This window comes from Photinus pyralis, unplaced genomic scaffold (assembly GCF_008802855.1).
Source record: "Photinus pyralis isolate 1611_PpyrPB1 unplaced genomic scaffold, Ppyr1.3 Ppyr1.4_LG1, whole genome shotgun sequence".
Classification (NCBI taxonomy): Eukaryota; Metazoa; Arthropoda; class Insecta; order Coleoptera; family Lampyridae; genus Photinus; species Photinus pyralis.
Window position 1 is genome coordinate 62,476,561 of NW_022170249.1, and position 16,004 is coordinate 62,492,564.

Genomic DNA, 16,004 nt, shown 5'->3' on the forward strand with positions numbered 1-16,004 from the left:
AATAGTATTTTACATTATTAGCCAGGTAAGTGAGTTTTTACTGGCGATAGGAGAAGTTGACTGGCGAGCCGTCAGGCGAGCCTGTCATCTCCTAGAGCCAGTAAAAACTATTACCTGGCGTATAATGTACAATATTTTATTTGTTACTCATTGGTAAACGTAAATAATTAGTTCTTAAATTGATCTCGAAGAAATTTCTAAAATATCATATTATCCATGTAACCGAGACTTCGCATTAATTCTGGCCAATGAAATTACTAGATTACTAACTTGTAAAATTTTTACACGTCAGCTGTCAGTTTTACAAGTCAGTAGCGTTTAAAGATGACGTTTACCCGTTTGCGTTTTGTCTTGTTAATCAACGTTTACAACTGAGTAACAAATAAAAATAATTCATTGACCGACAGGCGTGGATGTCACGGGTACCTCATATTATATTCCTCAAAATAATTGCCCAAAGCCTCTCGGCGTAGGTAATGAACCACTTCCCACCTCGGTATGTAATCTACTACTTTTGGGAATGTTTATCTTAGGGGGGTAAGAAATTGTTTTGCTATTATAGGAAATGTTATAGGGGGGAGCGCCGTTAAGAGAGCTTTCTTATATACAGTTTATTTTTTAAATAATTCATGCACATCCTTTTTTTTTCTTCATGCTAAATTTCTGCGCCATCCTATCAGCACTCATGAAGACTTATTTGTAGGGGGCAAGGAGTTATTGAAGTCGGTTATCCACCTTAAAATATTTATGAAATCATGGATAGAACATACGCACAATATATGCTCGGATGCAACTGTGATTATGCAACCACACTAGTGACAGTCCCATTCTGCATTCGGAAAAGTATGATACTGTGTTTAGTTGCATTAACTGCATCTTCGCGAAATGTCGGATGCAGTGTTGCAACCATACTAGCTCGCTTCTGCATTCTGGGTTGCATAACAAAGCTATTAATTTACATCTTTCAATATAAATATATTTTAAAAGTGAACTTAAGAAATTCTTCAACAAATTGAAAATCCTTTTTTCCAAGCGCCTCTCTTTTGGAAGAGTCCAGTTGTTTTGTCGACGGTTTGCGCATCCACCAGTTTGCAGCGGTATCCATATTTTTTAGGCCCGCCCGTAGGTCTTGTGCGCCAGTTCCTTACAGGTCGGTCGCTTCCAGAGCCGAAAAGTAGGCTGACGCTTTTCATTAGGTCTTCTTGACCTTTGCCGCTCGAGGGTTGTTGATGTGGTTGTGTGACTGTAATCAATCATCGGTTACGGTTCTACAAAATATTTCCACAAAAACTTACGGTACATTCGTAGGATTGGTTCCACACCACCTGAGTAGATATTAATTGAAGTTAATTTAAGGCATGCGATGGTGCTGGTATCCCAAAGTGATAAAGCTATGCAAAAAGAAAATATGCAGCAGCAACTCCATTCTATCAGCTGTGCTATGACCCTACTCGAAATGTTCCCCCATATTTACTGTAAACAAGTTATTATTTTTAACATGCGTGCGCAAAAATAGTAGGGGTGGGAGAGAAATATAAAACAGTTTGTACCTACTTCCGCAATAGTTGACCAAATTTTTTAATTATTAGATTCAAATTATCGTCGTCCTTCGTATAATACCGGGGGGAAGCGGGGAGGTCGCCGGGGGTGCACTGCCACTGCGTTTTTCTGCAGTCCTCGCATTATTTTAGTTAAGGACTGTTGTTGTTAATTTGGTTGCCGTTTTTTTTGTAAACTCTTCCTTTGCATTTCCGGTTTTTGGTTGTAAGGTTTGGGTACTTTTTCGCCATGACGTATGTAAGAAGAGAGACGCGAATGAACTAATGGAAAATTTCAACCAGTGTCTTTAGCGGAGAGAAGAGGGATGAGCTGCTACATGATGCTTGCAACAGACGTCTTTGTTTCAACACCTGCAGGGTCCGGGGGGGAATGTATTCGATTTAGATTCCAAAGTGCAAGCGCGCTATACAATTTTTCTTTGGTATACTTTTCTAATTTACCAATTATACCTATAGCGCAACTTGCCGGTTTACCTACTGTAAATGAAGATTTACTAATATTCGTATTTACCCTCTTATACGTACCTACTCTTATTTAGTTCCATACGTAGTTGTATGTCTACAAAATAGATTCTCAATGATAAGCAATTCGTGGAAACCAATTACAGCCACACGTAAATTATATCCTTGCTTTTTGGAAATTTTCCCCCGAGCAATGTAGTGCCCTTTATACAAGAACAAGGAAAACGCGATGTAGGTGCATAAGTACCTACGTATATATAGGCAAATGCCCCCACTAAACGCTAATGGAAAAGGTGCTTATCTAACTGCTGCTGCTGCATTTCTTTACTGCCTTAACTATTGCAAGCATTCTCGCGAAGTAATGATTAATTAAAAGGTGATGGGGAAAAAATTACTCTTCCAACTTTTTGACAAAAAACAAACGACTCGCAAAATCCTGTCATTGTTTTTTGATGTTCCGCTAACAGCTAACTGGCCAACTGCGCTTTATAGACAGATAGGTATTACGAAAAAAAAAACCAATTTAAAATTTATTTCGTATGAAGGGCTACCGCAAAATGCGAAACTGTATTCTAGTTCTCCGAAACCACTATTTCTAATGAGGAATATATATTACGAAATGCTAGTAGGTACGTCCAATATTAATTACCCTAACGAGACATGTTTTATTTGATTTTAACCAAAACTACTTACCTAGATATCCTAAAGAATAAATAGGTGACTTCCTTGACGTATTTTACCGCGTAAGGCGTTTTCAAAAAAACAAAGCGCCCTTGTTTCCGACCGTTATTCCTGGAAATGGGAGTATGCATTTCAGATCTAAAACAAAGAATGTATCGTTTTCTCACTCGTTACACGTTCCGTCTTTAGTTTTCCGCTACGATCGCAATTTGCCTCCTATTTACTATAGTTAAACGTAAAGTGCGCGCGCGAGTCACACACAATATGACATCACGAAAATTCTCAACGTTTCGAGCATCGGGCGCGAAAATTTCGCAACAAACATTTCTAAAGCCACCTGTCGATCAACAACGGCTATCAACGACACGTTGGCGTTGGCTCCAGAAATAAACGCTGTGGTAAACAACGCGGTGTCTCTTAGGTAAATTCGTATCAAAATGGGATTCCATTGAAATAGATGCCCGTGTCATCACAATCAATTCGCCCCACGATTGTGTAAGTATACAACATTACTCTGATACCTTTTGAGTTGGGGCATGTAGATACTACGTTAAAAGTAATTGTTTTCTTGTTTTTACAGAACAGAAAATTTAGTGGACACACATCCGTAGCGCGGTTAGAAGGAGGATTTGCTACAGATTTTCTGTTTGCCTGGTGGGTTAGTACCTTCAATAAACGATTTTTTTTCATTCTCCAATTTTCTTTTTTAAAGTTGAAAATAATCCCTCAAATTGCTGGAAACGATGAGATCACCTACACTGCCTCCACTACCAACAGCTCAGGTGGAGCCCATGGTTGAAACTTTATCGTAACGGGCGAATTATTGCTTACAGGGACGCAAAACAACTTGAATCTCTCTCGATGCCCTTCGTCGTTTTTCCGCACCAAAGGTACGTTGTGGTTGGAGCCCATTTAACGATCCAAGGGATATTCGCAACCTACACCTTCGAGGGGATTGCAGCGCAAACTACATATTTCAACACAAGAGGCGGGATGGAATTCAAAGGATGACCAGAGATGGCATTTTTTCTTTTCTTAATGAAACACGATTATTTGTAGTCTAATGGTTTTATTTACAACACTATTTACATAATCTTTTTTCAAAAATAGCTAATGTTTACATAAATTTTAAGTTTGTGGTCTTTCCTGACGGTCCTGCACTTGTAATGAACACCTCGTTTGTCTTCAAGGATTCTTGGAACTCGCTCAGCCGATTACCTACTTTGAAATACTCGTAGAACCGCAGTGGTAGTACGCATTTATAATTTTCTGTTTCCAGTACTATTCGGTCACCATACTTTGTGTTTATGATATCGATATTCAGAATTTTAAACTTTTCCTCCACTTCCATATCCTTAACGTTCTTAAATGCTTTACAGAATGTTTCATTGTTGAGCGCATTAAGATCCATTTTTTAACTGTTTGGAAAGCACTATCGGACTGAATGAAAAAACGCCCTGCAGCTCACCTTATATTTCCAAAGTGTGGCCTTGAAATCTACAGTAATAGATTTCTGCACGGTGATTGACAGGAGATAGAATTGTTAGCCCGGACGCAAACCCCGAAAGCAACTTAGTGTGATTTCAGTCCTACATTATTGAGAGTAGCTTTACTAGTTTTACAAACCCCAGTCCAGAACCGTACAAGCAACACATTCGAACCCACGCAGCACATATACAAACCTAGTTACTTGAAGGCCCCGATCAAATTATCCTACCCCGGAAGTAAACCACCACGATCAAATTGCCTTAAACGACCTTGAAACTTCACCGTCACCTGACAACAAACCTCCAGCCCAAATAGCTCGGACGCAAACCTCCGATACTTTATATCGAGCACAAACCTCGACTCCTTGACATTGACGTTAGCACAGGTGCAAACCTCGCTAGCGCAGTTCAGAACCACTCAATCCTAGTGACTTTTCTAGGGGGATTTTAGTGTGATTTAGAATCACCCGTACACTGCCATCGACAATACCCCTCGACTCAGGCGCAAACCAAATTACTTTAGCTCGGACGCAAACCTCCGATACTTTATCTGGAGCGCAAACCTCGACCCCCTTGACGTTAGCACAGGCGCAAACCTCGCTACCACAGTTCAGAACCACTCAATTCTAGTGACTTTTCTAGGGATTTTCATCTAGTGAGATTTAGAATCGGTCATATATTACTCTCGACTCAGGCGCAAACCAAATTACTTTAGCTCGGACGCAAACCTCCGATACTTTATCTCGAGCGCAAACCTCGACCCCCTTGACCTTAACTTTAGCACAGGCGCAAACCTCCGATACTTTATCTTGAGCGCAAACCTCGACCCCCCTGACATTAGCACAGGCGCAAACCTCGCTACCACAGTTCAGAACCACTCAATTCTAGTGACTTTTCTAGGGGATTTTCATCTAGTGAGATTTAGAATCGGCCGTACACTACCATCGACAAGAACCGTCAGGCACAAACCGACTTACTTTAGCTCGGACGCAAACCTCTGATACTTTATCTTGAGCACAAACCTCAACCCCTTGACCTTGACGTTAGCACAGGCGCAAACCTCGCTAGCACAGTTCAGAACCACTCAATTCTAGTGCCTTTTCTAGGGGATTTTCATCTAGTGAGATTTAGAATCGGCCGTACACTACCATCGACAAGAACCGTCAGGCACAAACCGACTTACTTTAGCTCGGACGCAAACCTCTGATATTTTATCTTGAGCACAAACCTCAACCCCTTGACCTTGACGTTAGCACAGGCGCAAACCTCGCTACCACAGTTCAGAACCACTCAATTCTAGTGACTTTTCTAGGGATTTTCATCTAGTGAGATTTCGTAGCGGCTATATATTACTACTTTGAGATATTGAGTGTGAGGTTTTTTTTATATCGGGTCATGCTCGCGCCGCCATGCTGAAGAGGTGAATAAAACTAGGAAAAAAATTAATTAAGTAGGGTTGAGGCATCTGTGTTTGAGACAAGGTGAGGGTTGACAAACGTTCGATTTGCTAGTCAGGGGAAGTGTACGAGTCAGAAAAATAAATCATTTCAAAATTATTAGTTAATTTGGGTAGGTCCCTCATACATAACGTAACAATATTATCTGTAGTTCGAATTACAAACAAATAACTGTTTAATTTTTAGAGAAACGTATATACTCCTTTTTTATTAATAGTTCCGCATCATTACACCAAGACCCGATAATGGGGCTATATCTAATTTTACTTTTGAGAATATATTTACGTGATTACGTAATATTTACAATGTGAGATTTAGAAGTGGTTTTTTCAAACAATATAAAAGATATTAATTTCAAATAACGTACTTATTTCAAGTTTAGGTGATGTGACGTTATTAAGCCCCCCAGGTACGATCATGAAATTGATTAAAATGGCTAGAGAGCACCTTAATTAAGCGTTTTCAACAAAAAAATGCGGGAGAAGCCCTAAATTTTCCACAATCTTAATGCAAAGTTCACATAATTTCGTCAAAATGTGAGGTTATGTAACTCCAAATTTCATGATTACTTCAATTTTTTAAGAAGTTATGTTATTTCTCCATGATAGTACTGTACAATTATTTCCCAAATTTGTTTTTTTTTCATCTCTAAAAATTTACCGCTATGGACCCGGGCCTACATGGCCCATTGCTAAATCCGGCCCTGCAAATAGAGAAAAGTGTGTGACCTCCAATAGTGAACATACATTATTCACAGTTGAGCACCTATTTAAAAGTCATACTTAATGCATAGGGCGATAGGGGTCAATATCTTTGACAGTAAAACAGCCAAGTCTTGGAATTAGAATTTAGCGGTCGATTATGACGTATCCACTCTATTGGCAGCTGACCACAGTTAAACAAAATAGAGGAGGGGGGAAACTGGTGTGAGTTCTGTCAGTTAAATGGTATTAACTCCTCGTTTCAATAACGAACATTTTGGAATTTCTAACCTAACAATTTAATAAAGACTTGCTTCTTTTGGTTCGTTCACCACTTATAGATCGACAATGAGCGGAGCACCAGGTAGCCCAAGATTATCGGTTAAAGGAGTTTTATGCTTTGACTATACCTAGGTATGGCAATATTTGGGTTCCGGTAGTCGTTCTAGATTATTTAAGGGGACTTAAAAATTATGCGAGGACAATGGGTCATATGCTGCAAACCTTAACTATCACGATACCGAATCGAGTTAAAAAAGTGGGGAGAAATAAATATCACAACCGGTACTACGATTGCTTTTTAGATTTGGAGCTAGAGATTTGTTAGTTCGAACCATTTACCTCATATAATACAAATGGAAGTTAGGAGGGGATCAGTAAGGTTCTTGTTGTTATCAAAGCTGTTCCACAAGGCAACTGCCAAATGCTTCGCAGATGGATTAAGCGTACTTTGTAAAGCAGTGGTATGGACGTTATTTTCCGCGTATGGCACCAGGCATGAAGTCACATCTGCTGCTAGTAGGAAATGGTTAGCTTTGAAACTATTCGGTTATAAACGGGTGGGTCCCAGAATCCCAAAATGTTTGCTATGCTGTATAACAGATCTGTTTGTTGGGACAGATCCTTTACGAAACAGTGTTAGGCGACTAGACTTTGTATTTACTTTTGGGTGATAGAATTAAAATACTTGGATATGTAAGCGGTAGCCTTAGTTCTGTCTTAGAATCACCGTAAGGAAATTAGTACGAAAACAAAATTCATAATTGTCGCAACGTCTTTTAACCAGGGACCCGGACCCAAATGAAATGTCGGTCCCGGTTCTGTTTATATTTAAGCGAAAACATTTAAAACGGTTCGGTCCGGTTTGGGTTCCAAAAAAATAACGGTTCGGTTCTGCGCGTTTTGTCGGCCCATAACGGTTCTTTTCGGTTCTAGTCTTTCAGAAAGTATGGCATTCCAAATAATTCATTATAACATCATAATAAATTTATCAATTTTCAGGATGTGTTAAGAACAGTAAACTACCGAAAAGAACCGCTCCGGTTCTCAATATGTTTCTATTTCTTAAGGAATAACGGTTTCGGTTCGGTTTTCGGTCCTGAAAAAATACCGGTTTCGGTTCTTTTTCGGTATTTACGAGACGAGATCAAATGCAATCATAAGACCAAACCAGGGACCAAACGAACATACCTAAGTGATCCCACCATACCCTCTGGAATGTGCCTCTAAATGGATTGCTGAAGCTGACTACTTGGTATGCAGTGCGGAGCTTGCCATAGAATAGAAAGGGAAACGCGAGCTGTATTCTACATTAACGAAGGTACTCTTATGCTTATTTACTTCGAGGAGGTCTTTCATATAATCAAGATCGAATGTTTTGCATTAATTTATAATGGGGACCGGCCTTTCATAATTCAGTTAAATTTGTTGGAGAAGTAATCTCCCAGGTGAATACATTTGTTTCCATAGAAATTAGATATATTTAAAGGTAAGATCCGTCTCTAAACGTATTAGTCAGAAACGAAACTAAAGCTAGTCCCTATTTTGGTTCCCTCTCTGACTTAATAGTAGAAGACATTCATTTTATACACAATGGCAATGGCTTTTTTTGTCACTCTGAACTTCTTTTTTTTAACTAAGTACATATTTGTCCCGGGAATAAAACGTATTCGCGGATATATAGCACAATTTTTCCACCTAAATGAATCCATATTTTGTAAAGCTCAATTTTATATTTTGTTTATTAATTAGTTATTGGTTGTAGATTTTAGAACAAGAGAAATCACGAAAAATGGGAGACACCTGCCGAAATTCCTATGTAATATGTAAATAATTCGTGTTGCTCTCCGATTCATCATGCGTCTGTTTTAAATACTCCGCTTTAAATTTGCCAGTTCGGCATTCAAATTGAAATTAGGATCGGCGTTACCATAATTTCAGACTAAATGGAACCCTTTTCAATTGTGAGGCTTGCAAATGAATCAATTAGTTCTTCAGATGACATTATAATTGAATTTACATGTTCATCGTACTAGATGACTCCTAGATGAGCGATTTCCTCGTGGCTGCCGATTTACTAAATCGCCTTTCTGTCGTTAGGATTAAATTGGAGACAGATGAGATAATCAATATCATATACTGATTTTTATGTTAGAAACCATTTATCATACGGTAGGAATCTGACAGCGGATTTTTATCTTAGTCCATCCCTCCCTCTTGTGGGTAGGTGTATAAATCGAAAGGCAAACATAGCCCACAAATAACCCGAATTTTTTTTGTTAGCAAAGTCGTTATTTATCTGAAAAGCTAAGCGGTGTACCTAAGTAAATAAAAGAATATACAAAGAAAACAATGTAAAAATTCGCACCTTTCAATAAAATGGTCGTTTACAGAGCTCCTAGACCTAATATTAACTTGCAGTAAATTTTCACGCGACAACAAAGATGGATGGATAAATTATCCCAAACTAAAATTTTGACTGGCCTATGATCGATTCCCCACTAACAAGTTTTTAATTTCGCTTGGCTGAGCAAAGCAGCAAAACTCTAATACATCAACGCGCTGTATTGCTTTTGTAAATTCCATGAAATTAAGAGAAGCAGTAAACTTTTATGGAATAACTTGTGACCTTCATCTTCTGTCGCGATCAAATTGATTTTTTATATGGCATCCCAATATTTATCGAGAAGGTAGCAGTTTTATGGCGTACTCAATATGAATTTGATCTTTACGAACACAAAATATGGCATAACAGTGGCAAGTTTATGGATATTACGAGTAGGTACAAATTTGATAAAAGATCAGATGAAATTACATACGAAGTCGTTTGCGAGCAATTCGGGACAACCGCGAGTTACCTCCCTCATTTCGGTGTTTGTTACAGTTTAACATCTCATGTTATGCCAGAACTCGTGCCAGAACGAATGCTCTTACTTGTTTGTGCCTCTATTTAACACCTTTGATCTATATCGCATTATGTGTTTTTCATTGTCTATTTGAAACACAATTTTACTTTGTTGTATCGCATTTTTATACTAAAATAAACATTCAACATTTTGTAATGCGAGTAATGATAATAATTTACTAAACGGCAGTGAAATGTGCTTCCGTTGGGTCGATCCCACGGCTACGTGAGGCCTTAATTACATGTGCATTCCATACTCGAATGTCTATTCCAAAAATTTCATAATGTGCGGAAATATCGATTTTGATTTTAAGGCAAAAAACAAGGTCGAACGATAATAATTTCCAATATCATCTACCAACAACCAAAGAAGCTTATTATTTTTGTTAAACCTTGTTAAAATATTTAGATCATCTGAATAAATTTTGAATGCCATACAAAGTTGTCGAAAATATCAAATCTGAATCATCAAAATAATGTCAACCAAACTTCACGATGGGCAGGGTATCATAGATGTATGTCGATTATCCATGTGAAACACGCTTCGGTTATGTTGGGATAAAGTTGATACACTTCGCGGTAAATATTAACCGGAAGTTGCATCTGAAATAATTAAAAAAACTGAAAATCGCAAATTTCAAACAAAAGCTTCTATACAGCAAAATTTTTCTGTACAACAACTTGTAAGTTTTCAAAGGAGTTCCCAGAAAACATCCCCAAAAGTTTTCGGAAATATTTCTAAGGTTTCTATTTCTACGAGAACTCATGAAATAAATTGTTTTGAAGACGGATTGAAGAAAGATCTCTATGGATGGATTGTACTATTCCAGCGTTCTTTAAAATCCGCACAATCTTTAGAACGATGAGAATTGAGAATCCTTAGAATTTTCAGAATAAATAATTAGAATCCTTAAAAACTTCATAACGTGAGTCTGTTCACCCATAGCGAAGAAGACTCTCCATAGGTTCTATCGTTCACCCATAGCATAGGACCACAACACCTAACGTTCACTCACAACGTCCTATCGTTTACTCATACCATAGGACCGTCTCCATCTGAGATAGTAAGTACTGCATGTAACGTGTTGTCAGCAAATAAATACCGTCACAATTCTTACAATTAAAAACGCGCATTCACCAAGCACCCCGAAGAAAAAGAAAAGGCAACAACGCAACCTACTGATGCGCTTACGGTACCAGATCCGATATCTGCACTTCCAGCAACAACTAAATCGTCAGGGTGAAGTTGTTCAGGTATCTCCTTTCCCCTCTTTGCTTTCACAACTACCTCCCACACCTACGCGTCGAAAGGTGTGCATCGTGTCGTGTATTTATTACTATATAGGTAATTATTACAAAATGTTTTCAAACTTTTTAATACCAACTCCCAATAAGTCTTACAAGTCTTCAAGAAGGCTTTCAAAATAAATTTTAAGAACGATTTTGAAAGTACACTAAAGAGGCTGGCAATTACCCAAACCATTTCTAAGAAAGTTTCCGAAAAGTTTTTAAGATATCTACGAGATTGCGAAAGTGATTTTAAAAGCAGAACTAGGTAGTTTTCAGAGATGGCTAAAAAGAAATTTCTAAGATACATAACGAACGTTTACTCAAAAACGAAAAATCCTTACGAATAATTTTAAAACACTGAAAGACTGTTTGCTGAATAGGTTTCCCAGACATTTCTAGTATGATTCGTCTAAGTTACCGCATCAAGGACCTTAGATACCTTTTGGACTGAAAGAGGTCCGGCTAATTAACAATGTATTTTATGTACTTTATGTAAGAGATTTTAGAATGCCGCTTTTCACAAATGGGAAAGTGTTGGACTTGCTTTTAAATCAGTTTTGAGTTAAATTACTCAAATTCAATAGTTATTTTCTGGGGTTGTTAATATTTCTACTCGTATATTGTAGATGTGATGTAATATGTTTGTTGAACGTTCTCCTACAGGTACCTCCATTCCACCAGATCCCTCCCCAATATTTACCTTTTGCGAACAATGATTCGGAATTTTTTTCGGCTCCGATCTTTGTTTCGACGTTCTAGAGGAACTCTTTCGGAATTTTTGGTTCATTTTACACTTTTGATAAATTTACATATAAGCTTTTTTTTGCGTTTAAAAGTCAATAAATGTGTTATTTGCGATCCACCTTTCCGATAGTAACCTTGGGTACAATCCCTCTGTTGTTGAATGAGAGGTTTGTATTACTACACTGGTGTTCCGAGTTCGTGTTTTCCCGCTTTTGTTAGCTCGGGAGCTGTCGACTTGGGTACACCACAAGATCTTGCAATATATTTTCGAAAAAATTACTCAAATAAATTCCTAAGAAGATTATTATGATTTTAGAAGTCTTCCTAAGAAGTCATTAGATTTCACTTGGATTTTTAAAATATCGGTAAGTAAGATTTGTATAACTTCCCAGAAAGACGTTCAAAACGAGTTCAAAGCAACTTCTAAGATTTTTTTCCAAAATCTATATGGAGATTTCGAAGAGTATTAATACAGATAAGTACTAAAACTTAGTGAATAATTACGTGCTGATAAAATGATTTTTTGGTTATATTCGTGACCTCAAAACGTCAAAATATTCAACAGAAAACAACAAACTTAAAACATTTTAACTTCTATGAAAAATTCAGTTTGTCGAACCAGAAAATTTGGCTCTCTCCAATGATCCTCTGACTGAAAGACTCAGACTTGGCGACGTACTTTAACTTCCGACTAAGAAATCAAAACACCGATTCCCCATACGCCACTGACTCAGTTAAATGAAAAGCGTAACGATTGTTCCAATAATTAGCGGTACAAACCCGAATGTCCACCCTGATTGGAATATGCCAATATGACGTCTCTGAGACGAATCTTAATTTTGAGATCGGACCCTCTCATCCCATTTTAAAATGCACACCAAGTTGGTATGTACCTACGTACCTACTTTTTCCGCCGGATCGTCATGTCAACGCCATAGAAACCCGCCCTTATTTAAGATACTCAAATAATGTAAATACCTACTTAGACAGGGGCTGCTGTTGCTATATACACAAAAATTCAAATTTATTTCTCATAAATTCTCATAATTCTCATAAAAAAGTTTCGAGCAGAAAGAAAGATTAGTACTAGGTAGGTGTATGAGGGCTGTGTGTTGTGAAAACTTGTGCGTACCGTACCATCGCCCAAATAACGCTCTAAAACGCAAAATTGGATTGAAGTTATAGAACAGCTGGTCATTTGATGTGCCTACAGGCTTCCCTAAATTTTTAATTATCAATGTTTTCCGCTATTATACCTCATCGCCTAAATTCTGAACGAACGTCGACGCGGAAATTAAAAATAGATATTTTAATGAGAATCTTAACTCTTGAATTTTGATTAAATTCATAAATTAGATTTAACGATGCGTAGGTATTTACTAAAAGTGAAATTATTTACCATTCGCGATGAAATCGATAGCCCGTATTTCGTACCGAAAGATTTCCCCGGAAACGTTTTCAATAAAAAAAGCGTGATTTGCCTTTGATTACGTACGACCGGGGCACATTACCTTACAATGTTTTGTATATATTTTGTATTTTAAAATCAATTACTTCGAGATCTGTATACTAATTTACTTACAATACTTTTATTTTGCATGATCAGAACATTTCGATCGTTTAAATTGTGCCAGATTAAGAATAATTTCATTATAACATACTGAAGTGCGTTTTTTTTAAATTGCCCAGGTAAGTATGATTTCCAACCTAATTACGAAAAGGTGAAACGACAACAAAGGCAGGGTTATGACGACGAAGGCCTCCTTCCAATCTTTGCACAGCAATCTTCAATTTGGATTTGAATTTAAATGGCAAACAAAAGTAATGGCGGGACTTCTTGTACATGAAGTGGAAACATAAGTAGGTCAACACAAATATCTCTTCTAAACGGTTTATTGGCGTTGAAAATTGTTTCCACTACTAAAAAACACTTGTGAAACGATATTTAGCACTTTTTCCACTAAATTTAAATAATTAACGCCATAAAACAAATGCGGCAAGCTCGTCTGGCGTACGTCTTCACGCATCTCTCTTGAACCAATGCGGATGAAAGCTCGTACATGTCTCATTTACCCCGAGAAACCCAGTTTAAGTTCATTTCGCAATCGATTCAATAGTTTTTGTATGAAAAATGCCCTTTTCTTCAGTAGCACTGGCAACTCCAGATGCTTGTTGGTGTTGTAAACCGTACTCACTCTTTTGATTTATTTGAACAACAAATTTGACAATCAGATCGTTACGATTTATCGTAGCGTGTAAACTAACCTTAACTTATGTAAAATGAACATTAGGGTGGCAGACGTGTTCCAATACTCGCCCAAATTCTGTGATTATAAAAATATTTCGTTGGCGAGTTGTAGTAGTGGCGAGTTCTCCAGTGGCGAGTAAAAGTTGCTGAAAATTCATTTTTTGTTTCCCATAGACTGAATTACAAATTGCGATAATTGCCAATTGTGGCGACAATCGTGTCCATGAATATTAAACGAGGTGTCACCCTAAACCAGGCCCTAAACCAAGGGTAATGTATTCTTTTCCCTGATTAAATTTGATTTGATATAATTATACGGAAAGGCTAAACTCCAACATAAAGGTGAAATTTGACTCATTGTTTTTTGGTATATGCATCTCATTATGAGACTGAACCTAACAAAGGCTACTCGTAGCAGTTGTGTCTAATACGAAGTTTCTAAGATCAATCCATTGGGGCCAAATGTTGTCATTGAGCGAGTATTACGCCGGAATTACTAAATCTTATAAGATTTAATTCAGAATATGCCTGTTACTTTGTAGAGTTTACGCTTGCTGTAACCATGACGAGTAAGAACATTTTGTCGTACCAAACCCAAATTCATTAAATACAAAATTGCCTTGTAAAGCTAAATAGATGGAAGGAGGCAGTAATAAAGAAGTTGTACCAAGCGGAGATTTTAAGAGCGTAAGCACCCATTTATTAAAATATAGAAGTATATTGCTATTAGTCTTTACGCAATCATTCATTAGCTCATTCTCTGAAGCACCATCACGAATTTTAATATACAAGCGTTCCCGAAATTGATTTTCCAGAATTACCAGCTCTCATTAATATTTGCCCCAGCCATCCCAATTTATAACATATACGACTATAATGCAGATCAAGTAGTAACTCCGTTCATTCCTTATTATATACGTATCAGGAAATATGGTAATGTACTGCTTAAAAGGTAGATTCGCCATACTACAACTCAACTACTGTTGAAAGTACGTGCCAAGTAAAGTGAACCGGTCAAGTTGGAATTGCGGTTCGGAAGTACTGACCTCCTGACCTATCAATAATCCTAACCCGAGCGCTGAACACATACATATCCCAATTTTACCTATGACGCAGAGGAACCCGTTCAGTTATAATAGGCATTCTGAGTAAATCAACTTAATCTGGGAAGGCGAAGACTAGTATAAAAGCAATAGCGATCTGAGGGCGAGTTTGGACCTTTTGTGTGCACTAAAAGTGCTCTTGACTTCACTTACTTGGCGTGCCGACACTACTTTTAACAAGTTAAAAAGTAATCGTAAACGATTTACATAAAGCGCATTTCCACTTGCATTCATTTCCTATTTGTAAGATGCAACTTTTGTTAAAATCGTAAAAATCCGCCCACAAATATGAAAGATAGCGTTGCACATGGGCAATCCATTGTTGACGTGCTACTTCAATTTCAGTTTATGATTTCATTTCAATGCTTTTCTAAATAAGAAAGTTGGAACTGCGCATGCGCAAACCTAAATTTTAAAACTAATGTTAGATTTTCCTTTGTTCCAAGCGCCTAAGTATCAAATTTCATTTAAATGGTTCCATAGATAAAAAAGTTGGCACTGCGCATGCGCAAAATAAAATTTTGAAACTGGCGTTTGATTTTCCTTTATTCCATGTGCCTATGTATCAAATTTCATTTAAATACTTCCATATATAAAAAAAGTTGGCACTGCGCATGCGCAAAACCAAATTTTGAAACTGGCGTTTGATTTTCCTTTATTCCATGTGCCTATGTATCAAATTTCATTCAAATACTTTTATAAGTAAAAAAGTTCAATTCGGTTTATAAATGGTTGAGATGCGAAAAGGGCACTGTGAATTTTGAATCGATTCGATTCAACTTTTGGCATTGCGTATTATATGGCTAAAGCTATGCCCATATTGAATTTCATGCAATTCATTTCATAACTAACGGAGATGTAAAAGCGATCGAACATTTCTAAACAAAGTTATCGTTCACACGGACAGATAGATGGACAGACAGACAAAGGAACAGACGGAGAGACCAACCGGCAGGCGACTGATAGCAATGCAAAATTATAAACGATCTCTAGGATCGTTAATAAACGGCAAAAGTGTAAAATTATGGAACATGTAAAAACGGTTTTTTGTTTTTTTTTTCAATAACTTTTTTTTAAGCGGTACAGAA

At 37.4% G+C, this 16,004-nt stretch overlaps 2 long non-coding RNA genes across 4 annotated transcripts; one reads left to right on the plus strand and one right to left on the minus strand.

The window, feature by feature from the left end:
- Positions 1 to 321: 321 nt before the first annotated feature.
- Positions 322 to 2,303, minus strand: LOC116172811. 2 transcript variants are annotated; one of them, XR_004145758.1, is made up of 3 exons: positions 2,089 to 2,303; positions 1,296 to 2,036; positions 322 to 1,243 (listed from the first exon to the last, which is right to left on the minus strand). It is a non-coding gene; the product is annotated as an uncharacterized LOC116172811 (long non-coding RNA). The 2 variants fall into 2 exon arrangements; XR_004145757.1 differs by having other exon boundaries at positions 2,085 to 2,303.
- A 757-nt stretch (positions 2,304 to 3,060) lies between these two features.
- On the plus strand, positions 3,061 to 3,827 carry LOC116172831. 2 transcript variants are annotated; one of them, XR_004145772.1, is made up of 3 exons: positions 3,061 to 3,197; positions 3,283 to 3,360; positions 3,415 to 3,827. It is a non-coding gene; the product is annotated as an uncharacterized LOC116172831 (long non-coding RNA). The 2 variants fall into 2 exon arrangements; XR_004145769.1 differs by having other exon boundaries at positions 3,283 to 3,356.
- The last annotated feature ends 12,177 nt before the right edge of the window (positions 3,828 to 16,004 follow it).